Consider the following 25,215-nt stretch of genomic DNA (forward strand, 5'->3'; position numbering starts at 1 on the left):
CTCGAGCCGCACATGCACTACATCATCTGAGTCCACACGGGAAAATGTGCATACATTCAATATTACACAGATATTAAGAGCAGCACCATAGTATGCTATTTCAACCAAAAAATCTGGGATGGCTAGTGAACTTCATCATGCATATCCTCATAAACCTAATTATGAAGTTACTGCCCAAATCATACTTCTATATAAATAGTTTTGATTACATAATCCTGAAGGAAAATCCCACTGGCATTGTTTGTTTATCTCAAATAGAAGTCCTGGACAGAACAGCTAAATAAATGCATGAAGTCATTATCAGCGCTGAGTTGGCTGTTTTCCTTTCCTCTAAATATTTCATGTTCATAACCCAACCAATCTCAATAGATCCATCAAACTACTTTTCATAAAGTGCCACTATGCATTTGTTATTTAAATTAATTAATTACAGAAACCAGGAGAAATGTTCTATATTCATCAGTCCTGGGGTGATCTGAGAAAAAATGAATTTTTTCAGAATAAACAATGCATATAATAAAACAAACACTACATTTTTTTCTATTTTATTTGATAATCCAACTTGTTTACTTCATTTGCATTTGTTATTTGAATTTTATTTTGCGGTGTATTGCCAACACAAATGCACAGTTTTAGTCATGGCAATAAAAGCACAATAAATTGAATTGAAATGGAGAGAGAGTGGAAAAAAGGGAAAGTGAGATAAGGAGAAGTGGGGAGAGAGACAGAAAAAAAAGAAAAGTGTGTGTGTGAGAGAGCGAGTGAGAGAGAGAGAGAGCGCAAGCATTCGGGAACGAGGTGAATTGCATCGTGATTTCATCCAAGCGCAGCTGCAAGACACACTGGAATGGAAACAGGCTTTTTCTATTTGCAAACGGTTGTTTTTCCTCTCGCAGTCGTCCTTGTGCAGCACTTCAGTGTTTTCTGTCTCACCACATGAGTTGGATTTTAATACTGTGAAGCCTCATGGAATCAGATGCCGGACAGGTTTGGTCTCCAGCTGGATTAAAAGCATCATTCAGTCAGATGAGCGGCACGACAGACACTGAGAGCTGAGGTGAGATGACCAATGACACCACACATCTGTGCATACAAGCTCTCAGCCTTCATTAATCACACCGCAGGTCAATAACTACTATTTGTGCTCAGCATGTCACTGAACTAACTAGAAGTATCTCCCACAGTGGCTCTCAACTGGTTTTGTTTCAGGACTCAGATTTTTAGATTTACATCAGGTGATGACCAAAAGTGTGTGGTCACTTCAAAATGATACATTTCGAATATTTTTGCATGCTTTTTAGTGAAAATGCAAGCTAAAATGTGCATACATATTTTGTATGTATTTTTTCTCAAAGATTGAAAGCATTTTTAACAACGCATAAGAGATTTTATTAAATGATATGCCTGTTGTTGCATGCATTTTATGAAAGAACAACGGTTTTTAAAAACAAACTGAAGTGCATTGAAGGTTTTTAAAAGTAAACATGAAAATGCATGCAAAAATATTAAAATAGCACAAAGGTCGCTGAAAACAGCATTTATTTAAAATAATAATAGTATTATTGCAGGAAAAACACAAGTGAAATTGCATTAATATTCACCATAAATACCAGATGAATTTGCACCAAAATATCAAAGTTCATTTGATTCTGATGTCAAGATCAAAAAATAAGAGACACTTTTTTATGTCCTAAATATGGATCATTTTTAAAGCAAGTTGCATTTTTCCTTGCTATTCGTGACCCATCATATCAAACTCAGACCTGCGACTCCGAGTGACTGCTCCTGTGCTTTTCCTCCTGTTTTGTGGTGTGTGTGGACATTTCTGTTTGTAGCCGCTGCAGTAGATTGTTGCTGCTGGCTTGTTATGTTTATTACACACATACGTAGCAGCAGCAGCAGCCATGCAAGCCTCTCAGAGTACTTTATGATATTATGCAGCCCAGCGTTTGATTTATGAATCCTCAGTGTCGTGGAAACCACTGAGCCGCTGCTCCTCTGGGGAATGACCCTGTACACAACACGCCTTGTGAGTGGTACAAAGTTACTTTAAATAGGATCTGTGATGAGTTTGTTTCTTCTGAGAAGTGCGAGGAGGAAAACAAAGGGCACAGACCTTCACTAGTTTATTGAGCGTATGCATGTTGACAGGAGAAGGGTTTTCTGGTTTGCTCTTGGCAGGATCTCATCTGCACTCTATACAGCTGAAAGCATATCCATTCTTTAATGAATGGGTTTGGCTATTCCAGTAATTCCAATCCAATCATACACCATTGCTACAGTGAAATTCTATAGAATTCTGTTATTACAACTTCACTGCAGTAGTTCTTTTTATTTGGGTTTCTGACTCTGGTGGGAAAGAGCTTGATTGTCCTGCACAAACCCAGACATGAAGACCATCTGATGAAGTGGAAGAGCAAGTGAGAGATCTCCAGACCACCCAGCGACGCTCTGACCTCAATGATTCTCTGGAGTTTCAGTTAACATTTCATATATACAGTACAGACCAAAAGTTGGGACTATGAAAATTGTAGAGTCACACTGAAGTCATCGAGGGCTATTTGAGCAAGAAGGAGAGTGATGGGGTGCTGCTCCAGATGACCTGGCCTCCACAGTCACCGGACCTGAACCCGATCCAGATGGTTTAGGGGTGAGCTGGACCGCAGACAGAAGGCAAAAGATCCAACAAGTGCTAAGCATCTCTCGGGGAACTCCTTCAAGACTGTTGGAAGAGCATTTCAGGTGACTACCTCTTGAAGCTCATCAAGAGAATGCCAAGAGTGTGCAAAGCAGTAATCAAAGCAAAAGGTGGCTACTTTGAAAAACCTACAATATGACATATTTTCAGTTGTTTCACACTTTTTTGTTATGTATATAATTCCATATATAATTCCACATGTGTTAATTCATAGTTTTCATGCCTTCAGTATAAATCTACAATTTTCATAGTCATGAAAATAAAGAAAACTCTTTGAATGAGAAAGTGTGTCCAAACTTTTGGTCTGTACTGTATATTTACAGTGTTCAACAAATTTATTAGGCCACAACCCAATGTAACGTTTTTTAGATCGCACAAGAGTTTTATCTAAAGTGCGTTGTTGGGAACAACTACAAACTGTTTTTAAGTCAATAACAACAGAGACTTTGGAAAGGTACATAAAAACAAAGACCAAAAAAGGCCATACAAAAGAAAAATAATATATATATTTATTTATTTTTTGGTTAGTAATTTTTAATTTTTGCTTATCTTCTTCACTTTTGATCTACACTGATGAAAAAAAAGAAATAATTTTCACTCAAAAATTGATAGTGAATTTCACAGTCAATTACAAAGATTTAAACTTTTTTAAGTAGAAACAGCTAAATATTATTAAGTTGTTCCAGTAGGTATTTATTGGATAAAGTGTTCCCATCATACTTTTAGCATGTGTAATAAAATAAACAGTAAAAATTTGTTTTTGTTTTTTTTTCGGTATAAGGCAAATAAACTACATGGGAAATACTTTACTAAATAAATCTCTTCAAGCCATGTGACTAAACAATTAGCTCACATGATTGGCTACACACTCTAAGCCACAAGTTATTTATTACATTTAATAAAAGAGCCGCAGCTTTCACTTCCATTTCTATTTTGCACCAATTTACTCAGAATTTATGATTTTGTTCTTTTTAACGCATGGGATGGAAATGCTGCTATATTCAAAACAATTTTTTGTGTTAAAATTGCAACTTGCCAGACTCCCAATTAATCCCAAAGGGGTTTGTCAGTCAGAAAAATATATTTATACAGAGCTCACGTTAGGACATTGAAAAAAGGAGAATGTCTCTCGAAAAACGGTTGCTACGAGGTTGAAAACATACAATTCTGTAACATGTCATTACGTCCAATTGTGACTCGCGAGCAAACAGAGCTGTGATCCGTCACACGGCAAATCACTTTACCACAGATACTCACTTCAATCCAAGCTGGTTTAGCTGGTCTATCATTAGTTCTCCTGGAATGGCTTTTCTTACTGCCAAAAAAATAAAAATAAATTTAATCAGCTGTAAAGAGATCAGACAGATCTCTGACTGGTACTGAAATAAAAAAAAAAACTCAAATGGAAGTGAAATAAACGGCAAGATCTTAGAAAGATCGCTTTGTTTCAAAAATATAAAAACTCATCATTTTATTAGGGATAGTGTGACTATGAGACTGTATTCCACACAAACAAAGCATTTTCCCTGAGGATAATTTGTGCCTTTTCCAGCTTCTCCAAATTGAAAAGGAAATAAACTGTATAAATTGCCACACAAACGAAGTGGTTCCAAAACCGAAGAGATGGTTTTCTTGCAGCTCGGTCTGAATAGGTTTCAGCTGCGTTCAGCATCCTCTCTTTATGTAGTCTGATGTGTGTGACGGATACATACTGAATCTCTTTTATCAACATTATTGACACTGGTGGTTTATCTGGAGGCTGATAATTGAATGGCTCTCTATTATGTGTTTGTTTATGGGCCGTTCGCAGAGGAGAAGGCTTTTGTGTATTCAGATATGACACCCTGTGATAATGCTGATCTCTAGATCTAGAAGCTAAGAAATCAAAAACTGTTGTGGCAAAAGATCCCCAAATACATAAATTTGGGGAATACACATTCCCAACACAACACAGTCCAGACACTACAATAAAGCTTAAAATAAAGGCCCATTTAATTATTTGGAATCCATTTAATTATTAAATACAATATCAGTAATAAAAAAAAAAACATGCATATTTAATAGAAAATCACTTTATTAATATTTTTAACTTTTTTCCCCCAAATTCCAATTTTTGTATAATAGTTTTTTTCCATTTTTTTTCCAATTTTTTATTTATTTTTAAATATATATATATATATATATATATATATATATATATATATATATATATATATATATATATATATATATTTATATATATATATATATATATATATATATATTTTTTTTTTTTTTTTTTTTTTTACTCAACCCAATTTTAGTGGTTAAATAAAATTTTAGTAATCAAAATATCTAATTAATTGAAATCAGCAACCCACCCCATGCTTCAAAGACAGGCCATGCTCTATGTGTAACATAATATGCAAAGTGTCAAGCTGTTAATGCTGTCGGCTCAAAAAGTGAGGATTTTTTTCTTCATGAGCAAAAAGCAGAAGATTTCTTGGCGGCACAGAGGAGCTCATTTTATCTGATGGTAGCAGACAGAAACCATCCCTAGTGCTGTTTTACAGCCGCGGACCAAAAATGGGTCACAACTCAGCAGTCACAGGAGGTTTGTGACCCATTTAAACAGCGGACAACAGGGAAAAACTGTGCTAAATGAAAACGCAACCATAGAATAGTAAATAAATAAACAAGCTTATCAAGTTTCAGAGGGAAGGAAAATAACTTCTCATATATGCTGTCCAATCAAATTCTAGTCAAATTACATTGATGTCAACAGGTGGTGAACTGTCTCCATCCAAAGAAGTGGCTTGGTAGCTCTTTCCTTGAAGATTCCTCTTTTCTGAGCGTGGTGACTCTTGATGCACTGACTCCAGCTTCAGTCCACTCCTTGTGAAGCTCTCTCAAGTCTTTGAATTGGCTTTGTTTGACAGTATTCAAGCTTGCAGTCATCCATGTTGCTTGTGCCCTGCCCAATTTGTTCTTTCCAGTCAACTTTGAATGCAATATGCTTTGATACAGCACTCTGTGAACAGCCAGCTCTTTCAGTAATAACCTTCTGTGACTTATCCTCTTTGTGCAGGGTTTTGAGTATTGTCTTCCCCAAATTAAATGATTATGAAAATTAAAAGAAAATATTAGAGAAGAATAAAATACATGGAAAAATATGCATGAGTAAAAACACAAACGAATCATAAATACACGTTGCAATTTATGCATTTAGAAAATTGTCAAGGTGCCTATTCTTTTTAATAATTTTGAACATTGTTGATTCACTGTATTATTAGTAAAAACATTTTAATTGAAGGTTTTAGGATATGTTTGATTTTGAGGTTGCTTTTTTTTTTCCTTTGTACAATAAACACTCCTAAGTAATATTTCACATGATGTGCAACACAAAATGTGAGTCCTGAATCAAAGGCAGTGACTGCAGTGGAATCAGCTGCTGGCTGATGTGGAGACATGAGCAGAATCGCTCATAATGGATTCCAATCTGGCAACACCCTCGTGTCTGTCAGTGCCTGCGGCGAGTCCAGCGTGAGGTCTCTAATGCAACAGCCTCTTGATTAGCTGCTCAAACAAGCTGGAAACCAGCAGACTGACCAGGAGTCTGTATCGACAGAACAGATCCGTGCAGCACAATGATTCCTTTCGCCTCCTCAAACAATGCAGCTGTGTTCGTTCAATCATTCTTTCACACACACTACTGAAACACCGAGCTGAAGCGTATCGTGGCCATGAGAGACACGAGCAATATGATAAATGATGCCAATGTTCTATAAATTAAAATGATAAATCTTCAGCCAAGTAATATGGTTCATTAGTTTTACTTTAGACTGTCTATGCTTGACACACATTGAAGTAAACAAACGGGCGATCATATTCACAGACTCCTCCAGTCAGAATTCAGAGTCAGATGAGTTTTATAAGTGAGAGAGAACATACAGTCGGTCATTAAAACTAAATGAACCACAGAGCTGGAAACACAACACAAAACAAATATGCATGTTATCATAAGACTGCTTGACAAAGCAGGTAGGTAGAGCTGGGTAACAAACTGATAGATTTTTTTTAAATCCACAATAAATGATAATAAAGTTTTAGATTTCTGAAATGTAGCCTACAGCTAGTCATATATATATATATAAAAAAATTAAATTATGTTTATTAACTAATTTATATATAATAAACTGAATGTTGATTTTAATATTTTTATTTAATTACCTTTTAAAAGACAAATCTTCTTTTAAAGATTGACACCATACGTTTATAGTTTTTGTTAATATTTTGAATCAATTTTTACATTTTCTTTAAAATTTTAGCAAAACTGAGTAATTTTGTTGTGATTTATTTTTTTTTTGTTTTAGTTTTTTTTTTCAGAACTTCAAATTAAACTAAATTACAATAAGAAATTTTTACTTGGAAATTAGCTGAAATAAAAAAAAACGTAATTTAACATTTGTTATTTCAAGTATAAGTTATTTACACACTTTTTATACACTGTATATATTTTTATTTCAGCAAAAATTCTCGGTTTTAAAATGATATTAACATTGGTTAAATTTGAAAAACAAAACAGAATAGGAGGAAAGAAATAAAACAAAAGGTAACTTAATCTGTGATTTTAAAACTAAAAAGTTATGTTTATGTTCAAGGTGTAACAAACATAAAATGAATATAGTGATAAATATTGATACAGGAAGAAAAAAATACTATGAAAGATTGAAAAGCAAAATTTAACAGTTTAGTATCATTACATAAAATATCTGAAGACAGAATGTCACGTTTGATCAATCAGAATAATCATTTCAGAGAGCCATAACTGATGCCCTTCAGCAGAATCCAAGAGTCTGTGAGTCTCACTCAAGCTAAAGAAGACGCTGTAAATCAGGTGACAGAAGAGTTAGTAGAGCGTGCAGATCAGCGTGTCATCCACACGTGAATCCAGCACATCTGATCTGCTTCTCTGCCAGCGTAGCAGGACGTCCTCCAGGGCTGCTGGCTCTTCTGCACAAATAGAGGCAAACAGACACTGCAGACCCCCACGGAGACGATGGCACCTGCTTTCAGAAAGTCAAAACAGGGTTCCAGTCTGTGAGAAGGTTCTACAGCGACCCAAATCTGCATTAAAAGATTAGAAGCAGCCCTGCTGGCGGAGCACGATAACTGCTGCTTACTGCATCCGTCACAGCGTCTGCCAATCCTGCACCTGCACTAAACCTGCGTCCACAGTTACACAATGAGCCATTTCAAGGTCTAGACCATCGCACTCGGACATAACGACTGCCTGACCCGCTCAATTAGAGTGATCTTCCTCCGCTCAATACAACAGTAAACAACTCTACTACTATCTGGATTTATTGCATGTCCATGAGCCATAACTGCTGACTGTTGCATTTAACCTCAGGTTACTTCAGAAGAACTGCAATTTTAACTTTACTAGATGTAACTTTATTTACAAGCATTTACTAAATTACTATAAAAACAACCACCCACATACTGTACCCAAAAAGCTCTCAAAACACCCTAAAAACGAACCACAACACCCTTAAAGCCTAAAAAAAAACACATTTACCCAAACAACAACCAACACCTACAATTAAAACGCTGGCCTAACCTAAAAATATAGTTATGTGAGAGAAAATGTAATCTTTTGTATTTACAAAGTTCTTTTTTTCTAGCTTGCAAAATCACCTACAACCCTAAAAATCACCTACAACACTCACAATGCACTCATCAATCACCCACAAAACCATTAGTTAACAACAGCCCACAATGTCATAGTAACCACCCATAACTTCCCACGCTAAAACCCAATCACAATGACCCAAAAACATCCCACAATGCTCTAAAACCCACCCCTAACAATCAGCCACAATGCCCTAAAACCACCCACAATACTCTAAAAACACCCACAACACAGTAAAAATACCCACAATGCTCTAAAAACCACTAAACACCCTAAAAAACATCCACAAGCCCCTAAAACTAACCATTACACCATAAAAAACACCCTATAACAGCCTACAACACCCTTAGAGTCACCCACAGTGCTGTACTCCAAAAACACCTACTGTACGACTCCTTACCATTCACAACATCCTACCCTAAAAATCACCCACATTGCTATTCCCTAACAATATCTCACAATACCCTAAAAAATGGCGACACCAATTAATAATTATTTCATAACAACCACCGACAATGATCTAAAAACCACCCACAACACCCTAAAAACCACCTTCAGTGCACCTTCAAAACCAATTCACAATGCCCTAAAAACCACCCATAACACCAAACACATCCCATAATACCCTATAACAAACATCAACAGCACCCTACCCTAAAAACCAATAACAATGCACTGATAACAGCCTACAACACCCTAATAATCACCCACAGTACTCTACCCTAATAACACCCACGACTCCTTATACCATTCACAACATCCTACCTTAAAACCACCCCAAATGCCATACACTAACAATAGCCCACATTGTCCATAGAAACAGCAACATCCTACTAAAACTAACCAAAATGCCATAACCACCCACATTGATCTAAAACCAAATGCCCTAACCACCATACATGATGCTTTAAAAACCACCCCCAGACAATTGCCCACAATGCACTAAAAACCACCCACAACAAATAAAAAAAAAAAAACACACAACACTCCGAAACCACTCACAACACCCTCAAAATCAGTCACAAGTACATCCTAAAAACCTACCAATATGTGCCCACAACACACAATATAGATTATTTCAAAGCAGCTTAGTACAATGACAAACAACCACTTTTAAGAGCCTTTAACAACCACCCACAACACCCGAAAAACACCTCCAGAACTCTACAAATCTGGTTATATATAGCACACTTAGCATTTTAATTTGAGGACACTGGCAAAGAAACTCAATAATCATCCAGGAAACTACACGGCAGAAACAAGAATAAATAAACAGGTCGCATTAATTCAAGAAGCCAAAGCGGAGCAAGATAATAGAGCAGAATGAAATCCCATCAGTCCTGCTGCTGGCCCTGAGATAATGCTGCTCATGGCAGCGGTCAGACGGGTTACAGAGCATCAGAGCATCCCCCGTCGTATTGACCCGCTGCATGAAGAGCGATGGCCAGGCCGGCAGGGAAAATATCCCACTCCAATAATGCTGTTTTCTGCTTCTGTGTGTCTTGTGTAATGAATGTGTTTAATTACTGTGTGTGTGCGCTCTGAATTTCACCTTGCAGTGGCCTGTAACGGCGGTGTGAAGGTTGGTTAGTGCTCATGATTTGTGCTGTACCACTCTCTACAAATACATTTTTCTTCATGGAAGATGCTTGAGCTCAGTTTTCTATATTTAGAGGTGTTTGTTAAGTCAAGCATTACTACTGCTGCTGATTATATTTAGAGTTAATGATATGAACAAACCACTGAGCATTAAAATCTAGAGTGTAAAATCTACCAAAAGCATTTGTGGTTCCTCACTATAAATGACAAATACCACTTATAGTTTATTTTCAATTAATAAATTAAATATTCAACTAAAAGTCCATCACCTTATAATGTACAGAATGAAAAATATATCTTTATACATTTATATTTTTTATTAAACTGAACTATAAAAACAGCATGCATAATACTGATAAAATCATTAAATGCTGCCCAGTGGTGTTATTGTTAAACTATTAAATATCATTTTCAGTAATTAAAATGAAGCTGAAATAGAATTAATTATAAATATTAGATGGAAAACCAGTTATGTTTGAAAGGAAAACTAGAAATGTTTACTTCACAACAAATTAAAATGAATAGGTTTAATTTGAAGTATTTTAATTACTAAATCAAACTGAAATAAACGAATGATGACTAAATAGAAAATATACTGAGAAAAATAATGAATTTGTTTTTTATAAAAAAAACTAAATTATTAAAATTAAAATAAAATTGAAAATATGAAATATGAAAATAAAGCTAAAATATATATAAAAAATACCTGACATCATCTGATAAATCCAATATATGCAACCACTTGCACAAACTTTTTTTAGACAGTGTAAAAATCCCGCTCTCTTGCATTCTTATAGTTCTGCTCATTTTTCCTCCTTCAGTCTCTTTCGCTCTCAAATGAAGCCCAATCTCTACAGACATAATGACTTCTATTTCAATCAATATCAGACTGGCATCTGTGATCAATGGGAGGTGAAACATGCACTGAGTCTCTGATGAGAGGCCAATGCAGTCAGACCAGCCGTTTCACATTTCTGTACGGTTCCCATATACCAAAAATAAAGTTAGGAATGATCTTAAACAGTAAAACACACGGATGAGAAGCAGCACATGCAACATTAAAGCTGCAGCATTATTTCTACACTATTAACTGCTCTTTAGATTAGCATCCCAGCAAATTACACTCACAATACTGTACCACTACATTTGCCAAAATGTAAAGCAAACAAGACAGTATAATAAACAGTGTGTGTGTGCGTGCGTGTGTGTATAATGTCAGAATCTTTCTTATCTAAGAATTATTATATTCTAAAATTATATTCTACATAGACAGATAGACAGACCGATATACAAATAGAATGATAGATGGAACGATAGACAGACAGAGATATAGATAGATAGATTTATAAGGTTTAATATTATACGTAAAATTGCAGAGACAAAGAGAGAGAATATAAAGTACAGCACATATTGCAGTATATATATATATAAAATATGATTGTACTACTGTATTTACAAGAATATACTGTCATTTGATGAATCAGAAGTTACATTTATTCATTTAGCAGATGCTTTTATCCACAGCAACCAATGATTAAGAAGGGCTTTTTGCAATTCACAACAACATTTGCAATACAAAACGCAGATTTCTACAGTATACCAGAGCAGTGCACGAGCTGACATGACAAACGCCCAAATGAACAGACTTTCTGAAAGAGCCACAGTCAGCTCAAGTCAAACTGCTATAGGTGACTCTGCAGAGACAGTATTTTACCATCAAAACTATCAAAGACACCAGCTTTAATATCAAGTTAACCACACACACACACACACACACACACACACACTCCTCAGGAAGTGCTAGTGGTGATGTACTGGAGTTCTTGGTTTCCTGAAGGCACACAGTAATTAGTTGTGTGATGTGAAATCAATCAGATCAAGTGGTGAGAGCAGCAGATACATCTACAACACACACACACACACACACTAAGGCACAAGACTAAGCTGACTTCTAAGGGAGTGTCTTAACTTATGAAAACCTCTTAACGCAATGAAACCTCATCAGAGACTGATTTTGATTGCTTTACAAAGACTCATATCTCCACAGTCTTATTTTTGTACAATTGAGATATTATTATAGTTTTTTAAACATTTGGAATGTTTAATTTTTGCATTTTTACTTTAAATGTTAGTTTTGTTGTTGCTGTTGTTGTTTTTTTTATTAAAAGTAAAAGATGTATAGATTTATTTCAAGTAGCAGTTTTGTGTGGTTTTAGAAAAAAAAAATGTGTGTGTGTATATATATATATATATATATATATATATATATACACACATACATACATACATATATATACATACATACATACACACACACACACACACACATTTTAGTAATCTTGATAAGATAAAATAATAAAAACTATAGACATTGAATAAACCATATAAAACATTTTTATTACAATATTGTTTATCGATACCAACTTAAAACTGTTCTACTTATTTCCATTTATTTTGTGGTTTGTTAAGAGTAGTAGTATTATTAATATTTGGGGGTTAGTGATTGAAACCAACATCTGAACCCATTCATAAAATTTTCACAATCCCACATAAAAAAAACCTGAGCAGAATAACAGAGAGACTGCTGTGCATCTGTCCTGTTCTACTGCTGCTCGTTTCTGCCTCTACTGAGAGTGTGTGTGTGTGTGTGTGTGTACACATATCCTATCCTCAATTGTTATTGATTTTATCTTTCCAATTACCGAGTCCTCTGGCTGAACGAGAAACAGGAGAACAGTGTGAGAGGTGAAGAGTGTGAGCACATCATGAGTTCAGCCGTCAGGAGAGATTTCACTAAGAATAACACACACCTGCTACAAGCATTTCAAAGCACTCTGGCATTTTAGCATTTTAGCAGATGACTCTGATTTGCACATAGAAATACATGACGCTTACTTTGTATATACAGTTCTACATTATTGAAAAAAATTATAATAATAATTTTATCGAGTGAGGACACATTAATCCAAAATGGTACAAATGACTTGTAATATACAGTATATAAAAGCTTGCAAACAAGGAGGTTTTGCAATAAAACACAGTAAGTGTGTGATTTAATTTTAGCTCCATTTGCACTCTCTGTGGGGTGAAGCCTGCTGTCCTCTCTAACTTTAACACCACCGATCATCTTGACATGCGTGCGTTTGCAAATCCAGCAGACGAGGAAGCCATCAGATTTCCACTGGGAATGGGAACATGTATCCCAAGCTCCTCTTTAAGCAGATAAGAGTCTTTTGTAATCCATAGCATCGTGTATGGATCTGTCCCTTTTATAATTCACTTCCACTTCCTGTAAAAAGGTCAACTATATTCACAGGGATTTCTAAAAGCATTATGTGAGTCTCTCAAAAGAACATTTGTTCGTGCTCAGGTCAGAGGCTCTGCATTAACTGATTTCCTGTAGCTAACACTTTCTTTGGCCGCTCGTGTTGTCATGTAAATTAACATCCTGTCAGCCGTGGCCTCGGCTCACTGTGATTGGTCAGAAACACATTCTCTTCTCTTCAAAGAATCCTGAAAAATAAATTGCACCAAAATTTCCACTAAAAATTGATAACTTTCTGAAAAATCATGCGTCACTGAAGACTGGAGTAATGATGCTGAAAATTCAGCCTCGCAGCACAGAAATAAATTACATTTTACTGTATGTTCACATAGGAAATAGTTATTTTATATTGAAAAACATTTTACAATTTATTTAATTTTTTTCTGTATTTCTGATCAAATAAATGCAGCCTTGGTGAGCAAATGTGACTTACCAAACCCAGAATTTTTTTTAATACATGTATTGCTCTTGGTTTGCTGCTATTTTTATTTAAATAAGCAGAAAATAATTTAAGGGAAAGTTAATTCATAAATGAAACTGAAACTAATAAATAAAAAATAATTAAATTAATTAACTCATTAACTAAATCACTTTGGTATTTTTCCACAGCTTTTTTTGACCTGGGTCAAAAATGACCCGCCTACAAAAATTGCTAATAAATCTCGTATTATACTACATTATTACCCTATTTTAATAAAAATGTATTTAAAAATCTATATAATAATATCAAAAATATTTAATAAAAACTAATGTAGTCTATCAATGATAATAAATGATACATCAAAGACTGTATCCAATGATTCAATTTTATATAATAAAAAATCTAATAAAATAGAAACAATATAATCTGTTATTTCTAATTTGATCTGCTAAAAATGTATTTGAAAATGCTGAGTAGTTTTAAATACTGTACAGTTACAGAAATGTTTCCTGAGCAGCAAATCAGCATATTAAAATGATTTCTGAAGATCATGTGACACTGAAGACTGGAGAAATGATGCTGAAAACGCAGCTCTGATCACAGGAATATATTACATTTGACAAGATATTAAAATATGCAACAGTTATTTTAAATTGTAATATTATTTCACAATTGTACTGTTTTTATGGTTGATGTTGGTGTTTGTTTTTTGATCACAAACACAGCTTTGGCGAGCAGAAGAGACTTTCTGACCCCAAACATCTGTGTGTTAAATGCATTTGAATTAACTCCTAAACTCCACATAGTTTAACTCGTATGTGCTTTATATAAATGTGTGTTTCCCACATCTTACAGTAAATGCATTCATTATCCTCTGAAAAATGACAAACATTAATACATAAACTGTAGCATCTCACAGCTCAATAATCAGATTATTCTGAGTCTCAAACGCATGTTTTCTTCAGTACAGATCAGTTTGCAGTGCAACCGTATCTGAATTTGACAAAAGGAAAATAAACACCCAGAATGCATTGCGTTTTACCACAATCAATTCTGTTGGTATCGTTTTAGCATCTCTAAACTCGTAAGTGGCACGTATGAATGCACAAGATATATGGCAGAAATAATAGCAGTCTGTGGAGTTGAGGTGTTGTTTGAGGATCATGTCTCAAGATGTCAAACCCTAGCTTTGTAAATTCATCAACAACACAGAAAGAAGAGCATAAGCAGTAAACAGACGCGTTTGGGGTAATGTCACAACACGCTGGGGGAATTCATTGTGCTGTGTATTTCCATGCACTGTCTGTGTCACTGGAGGAACTAATGCAAATCAGGTAATGGCACAAACACGCCCACAAAATGAGTGCTAATCAAGTTCATCTGTAATAGACAACCTGGAGAGCGAGGGAATGGTGCATGACCCCAGAAATACACAACACACCACTGTAATCCAGTCATATAGTGATATTACAGGGCTGAGAATGCATCTAAAATCACAATTAAATTGAATAAAGTGTCATTATGTGGCTGAAATACCACGCTACTCTTTGCACATGTTCTGTACACATGCAAGATGATCTACTGTAAGTAATAAACTAATACACTTGAATATGAATACTGTAAAATCAGTTATCATTATTATTCTGGTTTCTAGTTGTAAAGGCAACATCTCTCATTTTTGTTTAGTTTAACAAAAGTATAAAAATAACTAGAACTAATAAATAAAGGTTAATAAACACTATACATATTAAAATATATATTTACTAAACAATTTCTAAAACTAATGGAAAGAGAAAATAAAAACTCCAGCTCAAAATATTATCAATTATTTATCAATAAATCAATCAAAAATGCAATTTTTATACTGTAATGATTTAAAAATGCCAAATTACTGCTCTTTAAAACCGGTTATGATAACTTATTTTAATTTTATTTCTTAAGTTTAGATACCAATAGTTCTAATTTATTTTAATAGTTATTATTAAACCTATTTCATTTGAGTTCACTAAAGAATATTTACTAAAATACAATTAACATTTTATCTCTCCATTTTATTTTGTTGAAAGTAATCAGTTTTTGAGTTGACATTACTTTTCTATTAAGTGCAGTAAACTTTCAGTAATAAATTAGTCAAATTAATTCAGCTCAATTAATACATTTAACTGTTTGGTTTGGAGTTGAATTGACAGCTTTGTAACATGAATGCAAATTTAAAAGGTTTTACAGACATTCATTTGCAGACAAAAGCTGAGTAACACTTAATTTCCCAGAATACAAAACCTGTGCTGAATTACAAATCAGTATTTTATTCCTGTCACTCCAAGTCAACTTTCTGTGATTTCTAGACAACTTGATTCAAATTCACACTCGTCAAAAGTGAAACTCGCTTAAGCCTGCTAATAAAGCACATTCAAGAATGAGCCTCATTTGCATAGAATATAAATAAGCAGTGCTATACTAGAGCATTGCCTACCTACTGTAACTACCTATAAAGATATATTATATTGCAGTGCATCACTGTTTCATCATTATTAAAACTGTGCGTCTGGGAAAGAGTGAATCTGGAGAACCGCTTTTCAGTGCACTTCTGTTCAGATCTCAAAGAAGTTTAATTACAGTATATAAACCTGCTTATTCATCTGTGAGATTAATTAGATTAATAAATAAATGCAATATTACGAGACAAGAGTCCCAATAAAGGGCCTATCAAAAGCAAAAGAGCTACATCTAGTTACTGAATTCACATCTATATTTTAAAATAATACCGTGCAATCAGTAACTAAGAGATGATATTTTCAATAACAATTAATCATCTTGCTAGCTCTCAGAGCAGATGGATGCATTTCTGGTTAGAAACGGAGAAAAGGTATCACTCTGCAGGTAGTTTATCACAATACGGCTGGAATCAATGACATTACACTGAAGTCTGCTGCGTAATTTACTATGGATTTCAGACTGAAATGACCCGATTTAATCAAGGCGACAGGTTTACGTGTGCATGCATTTGTCTCACGCTCAAGTGAGATGGCTGCCGTGATGATGAATGATTTGTTAGTGTCAGCTGAATTGTGTGTAATTGGCCGAATCTGTGAGGAATTTACAGTTGATTGTTAGTGCATGTGTTTTTCTGATCAAATCCATCTGCTCGAATGTTACTAGAATAACTACTATGACAATTAGCTGAACATTTACTCACCCTCAGGTCATGCAAGATGTAGATGAGTTTGTGTCTCCATCAGATTTGGAGAAATATAGCATTACATCACTTGCTAACCAATGGATGCTCTGCAGTGAATGGGTGCCGTCAGAATGAGAGTCCAAACAGCTGATAAAAACATCACAATAATCCACAAGTAATCCACACCACTCCAGTCCATCAGTTAACGTCTTGTCGAGTGAAAAGATGCATGTTTGTAGGAAACAAATCCATCATTAAGACATTTTTTTTTATTTTAAACCATCACTCCTGGACAAAATAGGAGTTCATATTCATAACGCTTCATCCAATGAAAATGTCCATCCTGTGCTGTCCTCTCACATCAAATGCACCCACATATTTGTTTAAAACTATTTTGGACCATTTTTACTTGATCTGTGCATATTTCTCTCCTTATTCAGATGAGGCATCACAACAGGAAGTGTTATTATGGATTATGGACTTGATTTTAAGCTGGAAGCAATGATTTTAAGATACGTACAAATGTCTTAACGATGGACTTGTTTCTTACAAACACACAGCTTTTAGCTTCACAAGACGTTAACTGATGGACTGGAGTGATGTGGATTACTTGTGGATTATTGTGATGTTTTTATCAGCTGTTTGGACTCTCATTCTGACGGCACCCATTCACTGCAGAGCATCCATTGGTGATCAAGTGATGTAATGCTACATTTCTCAAAATCTGATGAAGAAACAAACTATCTTGGATGGCCCGAGGGTGATTAAATGTTCAGCAAATGTTCATTAGTCAGTGAAAATAAAATAAAATATAATATCCGATAAGCTAGTTCTTAAATTTGAGCATTTTTGGCCTTTAATTCTCTTTCTGAATTCATGCAACACTCATATCATCTACATGATAAAATGTGGAGTATGCAATCAAAGCGCACTGTATACTGCACTATGATACTAAAGAAACGGAAGCAATAATTAGCCAAATTGAAATTAATCCGAAATGTATAGGAAGTAATGCAAATCCACTAGTCATTTCCATGATATTAAATGAACATCACTTACTTAATTAAACATGCAATTTAATAAAGTCTGGCAGACTAACACAGAATACTCTTTTCAACACATAACTTCACTCTTAGTTATGAATCCTGATCAAGCAGCACTGAATCACATTGTTTAATGCACATTTCCTTTGGTCCAGTGTATGTACAGTATGTGTGCATCCGTTTACAGCGTGAGATGTCTTTTCCTGAATAACGCTCATTAAACATGCTGCTGTACGACATTAAATGTCATCGGCTCCACTATGCCGTATTAACCAGCCCATGTTTCATCTGCAGCTTTCAACAGGAGCAAATTATTATTATTATAAATACACAGGGAAAAGTATTAACAACCATAAAGATCTAATGGCTCAGTTAGTCAGTTCCTGGGGAAATGTACATAATTTATGATTCGTGGAAAGACATTTTTAATCTCCAGATCCGTCTGTAGATTCAGAGATCAAAGCGAGAGAGATGCGTTGTCTTCTTCCCAGAGATCTTCACTGGCTAATGTCTTCATTATAGGAATGATTTACTTTCTTCAAACGAGCTGAAATAACTCACTCATCAAAATGTGGAATATTCCAGTTACTGTACACTTCATGCATGCCACTATATTATTAGATATATTATAAATAAAAATAATAGTATGCATAATTTATAATATACCTGTATATTTATTTATAATATATGTTGCATGCAATGCATGGCAGATGTGTACATGCTTTTAATTGAAACAATTTTAAGTAAAAAAAATTTTTTACATTTAACTATAAAAATAATACATTTAAAACCATTTGTAAATTCTTTTTAAAATCCGCTATTAAAATTTATAAAATATAAACAAAACTTACAGATAATAAAAAAATACTTTGTTATTTTTTGATGGACACACAAACAAATAAAATAAATAAATAAACAAAATCTGAAAACAGACTGTATTCCCCAAAACATTTCTTAAGAATGTTCTAATCTTTCTTCTCGAGATTGTTCTACAGCCACGTTCTAAAGAATTTTATTCTAAAGAATAATAATAATAAAAAAGTCTGTAAATAACCTCCTTAAGGCTTTAAAGCTACACTGTAAAGTTTCATTTGGACAACCGCATTTAAAATACAAGAATGAATCCCATAAATTGTAATGTTGTTTGTACAGAATAGGACTTGCTCTACAAATTGTGATAGAAATGTCTTGCATGCTAGATATCTGTGATTTTTAAACAAAGAAATATTTCTGCAACAAAAGATTTTGTTTTGTTTTGTTTATGTTTGGAAGGATTTAACAAACATAATCTTCTTCGCAGAGTGTGCTCTCAAAGGGTTGCCATGTCCACTGTTTATAAGCTTCTGTTAGCTTGTTATTGGCGCTCTAGTTTATGGAGTTAATAAAGTAGACAGGTGCATGTTGGGATGTTTTTGTATGTGGCATATATCCAAGATAATGTATTTGGATTTAAGTCTATTAAGCGCTTGTTCTTATTTGTTGGCATAATTATCGATCATGATTATGCGTGACATGACAACTAAAAGAAATGTAAAAATACAGCCTTTGAGGCAAGTTTTTGCCAAGAACTTCCACAACATTTGAATCAAAATGTAATAATTATATGTGTGTGTGTAGTTTTCACTATTCTGTTCACTCCTGGTGGTTAAATGAAGTCACACACACAGTTGCTCTCAGAATACTCTGTTTTACTTGAAAACACAGCACACTACAATAACTCTATTTCATGTTGACATGTTGAAGGTGTCTGTCTATAAAATCATCTTCAGTTCCATGCAGTTTTTTCCTCTCATCTAAAGCTTTGCAATAGCACTCTTTCACCTCATTATGCCACTGATTTGTGAAGAAAAGGAGAATCTGCATTCACTGAATGGCATGTGAGCGGTCACAGATTCAGCAGCTTCGACTGGAATCAGCGCGTGAAAGCTTGTGTCGTTTGATTGGGAAATGAGCGAGTAATTAATGACTGATGCCTTAGATAATTATCAAAAACAAAGACGGAGTGTGAGCCATTTAATGAAGCTGCATAACGTCCCTGTGTGAAAAAGACAGACGATACTTAGTCGCTTGCTGATTGAAAAATATGTTAATATGATTCCTTTTTTTTTTTCTATAAGGGTGATTCTCACAAAACCTGTCAAGAATGTATCTGGGTCATATTTATTCAAAAGAATGGAAAAAAATGTTTTACATAAAAAATGTACTTACTTAAAACCATTACTATAAATAATAAATAAATAAATAAATAAATAATTCTATAAAAACTGTATATATAAAAAAATATTGTCATATTAAATATCAAATATTATAATAAAAATTAGAAAATGATATTTAACATTTAAAAAAAAAAAAAAAAGTGAACTATTTATATTATATTATATATATTATATTATTATATTATATTTATATTAAAGTTTTCATATAATGGGTTTATATATAAATACATATATTATATAAATATAATTGTATATTTTTTTATTTTTATAGTTCAAAATTATTCATAAACCCTAATTTTTTATGGTCCCTAAATGTTTCAGATGCAAAATACAATTTTAATTTTTTTAAACATATATTTTTTATAATTGCATTTTTATTCATGATGACTTTATACTGTGTTTTGCTGCTTTAAATAGTACAGTAAAAAAAATACAAATACAAATGTTGAAAGGTAGTTTCAGGTCATTCAGTCTTTTTCACTCGTCAGTCTCCTGTCAAATGCAAATAAATGCAGATTTAATCTCTCACCCCTATACGTCCTTGATTCCTTCTAAAGCCACAGTAATTCCAGCTGAAGAGAGACATCTGCGTCTCTGATTATCAGCGTCTGGGTCGTGTTTCCTGTCTCCTCCTCCAGGCTCTGTGCTTCTGCTGTGATGGGACGGCTGGCAGCCAGCTCGGCCCGAAGCAGGCCCACGGTCCCTGTGTGTGGAAACAAGATGATTTATTATTATTTGACAATCTATCAAGCTTTATAAAAATAGTTCACCCAAAAAAAAAATTATTTGCAAAAAAATCACTTACTCTCAGGTCATCCAAGATGCAGATGAGTTTGTTTCTTCATCAGTTTGGAAAAATGCAGCATTACATCACTTAATGGATGCTCTGCAGTGAATGGGTGCCGTCACAATGAGAGTCCAAACAGCTGATAAAAACATCACAATAATCCACAGCACTTCAGTCCATCAGTTAATAGTGATGTAGATCACTTGTGAATCATTGTGATGTTTTTATCAGCTGTTTGGACTCTCATTTTGACGGCACCCATTCACTGCAGAGCATCCATTGCTGAGCAAGTGATACAATGCTACATTTCTCCATATCTGATGAAGAAACAAATTGGACGGCCTGAGAGTGGGGATATTTTCAGCCAATTTTAATTTTTGGGTGAACAGCTTTAATACTGCATAATCAAAGTCTTGAGTTCACATCCCTCGTCAGAGTTTCTTCTCAGTTGCCTAATGAACTTCTTAGTCTTCATTGCACTTTGCCTCTTCAGCTGTTGGCAGATCCTTACACCCATAAAAGTATAGTTTCGTCCAAAGACATTTCTGGCAAAGTTTCCGCAGTTTCTTTTAAAATTGGCACAAGATACGTTTCGCCACCCTCCGTTTGACCTCAGTTGTCACCAGCAGTGAAAGACGCGGATGAACACACACAGTAATTGTCTATAATCAATTGACCTGGTCTTAATCCTGATGTGTAGAGTTGAGCTGACTGACAGAAGGAAAGTCGTTCCAAATCTTAAGCCAGAAAAGCGTCTAGTGTGACTTTTTCAACTTAAATGATGCTGGCAATAAATGTTTATATTTAATTTTTTAAAATTGTTTTCATTTGAGTGCTTTTACCATCAAATATTAACATGCAAGTCACAACGTCATTCACTTATGATTTTCTCTTGGTATTTTTCAGCAATAGGTTTTCACTAGTGTTCACTCGTAGCCACAGATGGTTAGGTTTCAAGCACATTAATGTCTATTATGTTAGAGCAGCTTCTTTTTCAGCCTGAAGCATGATTCTACATCAGTCTGGATTGGTTTCGATCAGCGATGACCTTGAAAACACACAGCGCTTAGCATTCTGATTCTCGTCCAGAGACACGTTTGCTCATTGATGTTAATAAATGTGTAAATGTGTGATTTGTAATGCTGCGTCACTGTCATGGGCACAGCGTGAGCCTCAATGTGAATTAAACATTAAACTTTGATCTGATTCGATTAGCTGGAGTGGTAATGACGTCTGGAGAAAAGCTGCTCCTGCGCTACTCTAAAGTACGTTAACGCTTGCCATTATTTCCAGAGACCTCGTGCATAAAACTCGGAATATCTTAAAAACATACACGAATGAGTTACAAAATCATAGTTGCGTTAGATTCTTCGTCAGTTAGCAAAGGTTATACATGCAACGCCTTCCCAAATATCATAAATGAGGCTTACAACACTTTACAGTATATACAATTTGCATATGTACTATACACAACATGTTTATTTTAATTAGAAATGAATAATTGTATTCAGCAATGCATTAAATAGATCAAAAGTGACAGCAAGATCATTTATAATGTTTCAAAAGATTTCCATTTCAAATAAAAGCAGTTTTATAAGCAAGCCATGGGATAATAAAATAAAAGTTAATTTCTTCTTTTTTTTTTTTTTATTCTGAGTTTTCTTCTGCCACAGAAAAAAATATTTAAATGGGTAATTGCAGTTTTTTATAACACAATTCTGATCTTTCTTTATACAATCTTTTTTATTATTATTATTTTTATCAATTAATACTTTTAATTGGCAAGGATGCATTAAATTGATCAAAAGTGACAGTATTTTTCTTTTTGTATTACATAACTTTAATTTTTTTAATTAATGATGTTCTTTTGATGTGTCAATTTATAAAAGAATAAATAAAAATAGATATATCAGGGTTTCAAATTCTAAACTTATTCAACAAAATGTTGATAATAAATGTTAGTGGAGCAGACTGGAGGAATGATGCTGAAAATACAGCTGCGCATCACAGGAATAAATTATATTTTACTATATATTTAAAAAGAATGCTAGTATTTTAAATCATAATATTTCATGTTTTTATAAAAAGAAAATTAACTGAGGAGAATTGAAAACATTGACACTGAACTGACATTCAGAAAACATAAAAAATAATAATAATTTGAACAATAGTGTAAATGTTTTTTCCCAAATATGATCTAAAATAACTTTCGAAAAAGCATTTGCAAAAGTGAAGACGCTGTCAAACTGTTCAGGATTAATCTATTCCTGATAAATCCCAACTTGGTTTATGAGGTTTGGTGTACGCATCTGGCATTAAAAAGTGTGTCCGAAAAAACATCAGGTCCCAGATCTGACGGCTCTATCAGGAATGGACTGATCCTTTGACGTTGTCTTCACCTTGATTGAGTTAATCTGTGAGCGCTGAAGGTGGAAAGATTGGTATAATCACAATTCCACGCATTAATTGAGGCTCTGGAGAGCGAGGGAGGGTGATTATCTGAGCTGGATGTGTTTGGTGAATACAGAGCAGATACTTTCATCACTTTATCCAGCACACTGATTAATGACTGATAGAAAGATCATGTCTTTGCTCTCAGGGGTTAGTCGTCTCAGTTGCTTTTACGTTCATATTAATCTGCTGTTGTTTATTTTTGTTTACTACTGTATACAGTTTATTTAGAAAATATTTTTAGTCTAGAAATTGATAGTAAATTTCACAAATAATTACAAAGAAAGAGCAATATATATATATATATATATAATTTTCTCAGAATTTTGAGAAATAAAGTCAGAATTGTGAGATTTAAAAAAAAAAAAAGCCACAATTACCTTTATTTATTTTAAAATCCCATTTCAGAAATGGACTTTCATATCCAAAAATCTTTATTCACTTATCTTCAAAAATAAACAAATATATATATATATATATATATATATATATATATATATATATATATATATATATATATATATATATAAATTAATTAATGCATACCTGATGGACAAGTAGCTTAGGCAATCTGATATGAATGTGATGTTAGCATAAAGATCACAGGTTTAATTTTTAATTGTACAAGCATTGTGCTCCTAAATAAATCACACAACTCAAGCTGCTCCAGCAGAAATGACTGTACAGAAGAGCTAATTAGCACATAATTGTCTGGATGAGAAGCATGAACTAAAATGAAAAATAAACGTAATTAAACTTGCTGATTTTTATTAATGAGCTACTTAAAACAACGTTTATTCATTAGTGGTGTTTACTAAGTCTAGAATTAATTTGACTATTGATCATGTGTGGAGTCCGTGATTCAAACAAACCCACTCAAGCAACAGTTAAAAACCATCCAGAACATATATTAACGTTATGAGATAAAATAAATGTTAACTGAAATTAAATAAAAAAAATATGTTTTTTATATTTTATTTTTTACATTTCAATTATTTAGCCAAGGCAACACATTACATTTTATTTTAACTTTAAATAATTTTAAAAAGAAAAAAATATTTTTAACCACTCCGACTCCCTCGTCTGAAAACAACTAAATTTGCACGTGTCAGTGTTTATGAATAGATTAAATGAAACGGGACAAATTTAAACTTGACAATCTATGTATCATTATAAAGATCTAAGCCTCAAGCATCGACGACAGATCGCTGTTTTTCAATGGAAAGCTTATAAAGACTGTATTTGCTACATTTGTGTAAGCAGTACACATACAAACATGAACATTAGAAACGCTGTACATACCAGATCCGTCGTAATAACGAGTCATAAACACAACCAAAGCTGTAAATCCCGGTTTAGTTAGAAAAGTAAGGGTCCACTGAACGATATCTCATGAATCACGTTTAGTCCAACGGAAAAAACAATGAATGTAAAATAGGCGGAAGATAGTTTATTTGAATTTGGCGCTCTCTCGTGACGCGCTCTGACGCACCTGTCAGCTGATGCAGGCGGCAATTTATAGCGATCACCTTTTCTTTGTTTGTTTTATTTTTAAACAGTTTTTATGTATGTGAGAGTGTGTTTTATGTTGAATGTGAATGTATCTGCATGATTGCCATCTGTTTGAGTGCAAATCAGCCCAAATCAGCTCGCTATTACTGTATGAACACGGCTATCAAAGTGAACGTTTCTATATGAATAGAGAGAGTCAATTATTTACTTAGGCACATTTGTGTTATTACCATCTGTATAAGTGGACATCAGCACTTATTTGCATCGTAATTCATTGTTAATGCTGCATTTCTAGCAATCTCAGGATTTTC

The 25,215-nt window shown here is 33.9% G+C and overlaps 1 long non-coding RNA gene across 1 annotated transcript; it reads right to left on the minus strand.

Moving 5' to 3' along the window:
* Positions 1-12,866: 12,866 nt before the first annotated feature.
* LOC127984393 (uncharacterized) lies at positions 12,867-24,837 on the minus strand. Its single transcript, XR_008160586.1, has 3 exons — positions 24,695-24,837; positions 20,684-20,857; positions 12,867-13,484 (listed from the first exon to the last, which is right to left on the minus strand). It is a non-coding gene; the product is annotated as an uncharacterized LOC127984393 (long non-coding RNA).
* Positions 24,838-25,215: the final 378 nt, after the last annotated feature.

This window comes from Carassius gibelio, chromosome B20 (assembly GCF_023724105.1).
Source record: "Carassius gibelio isolate Cgi1373 ecotype wild population from Czech Republic chromosome B20, carGib1.2-hapl.c, whole genome shotgun sequence".
Lineage (NCBI taxonomy): Eukaryota > Metazoa > Chordata > Actinopteri > Cypriniformes > Cyprinidae > Carassius > Carassius gibelio.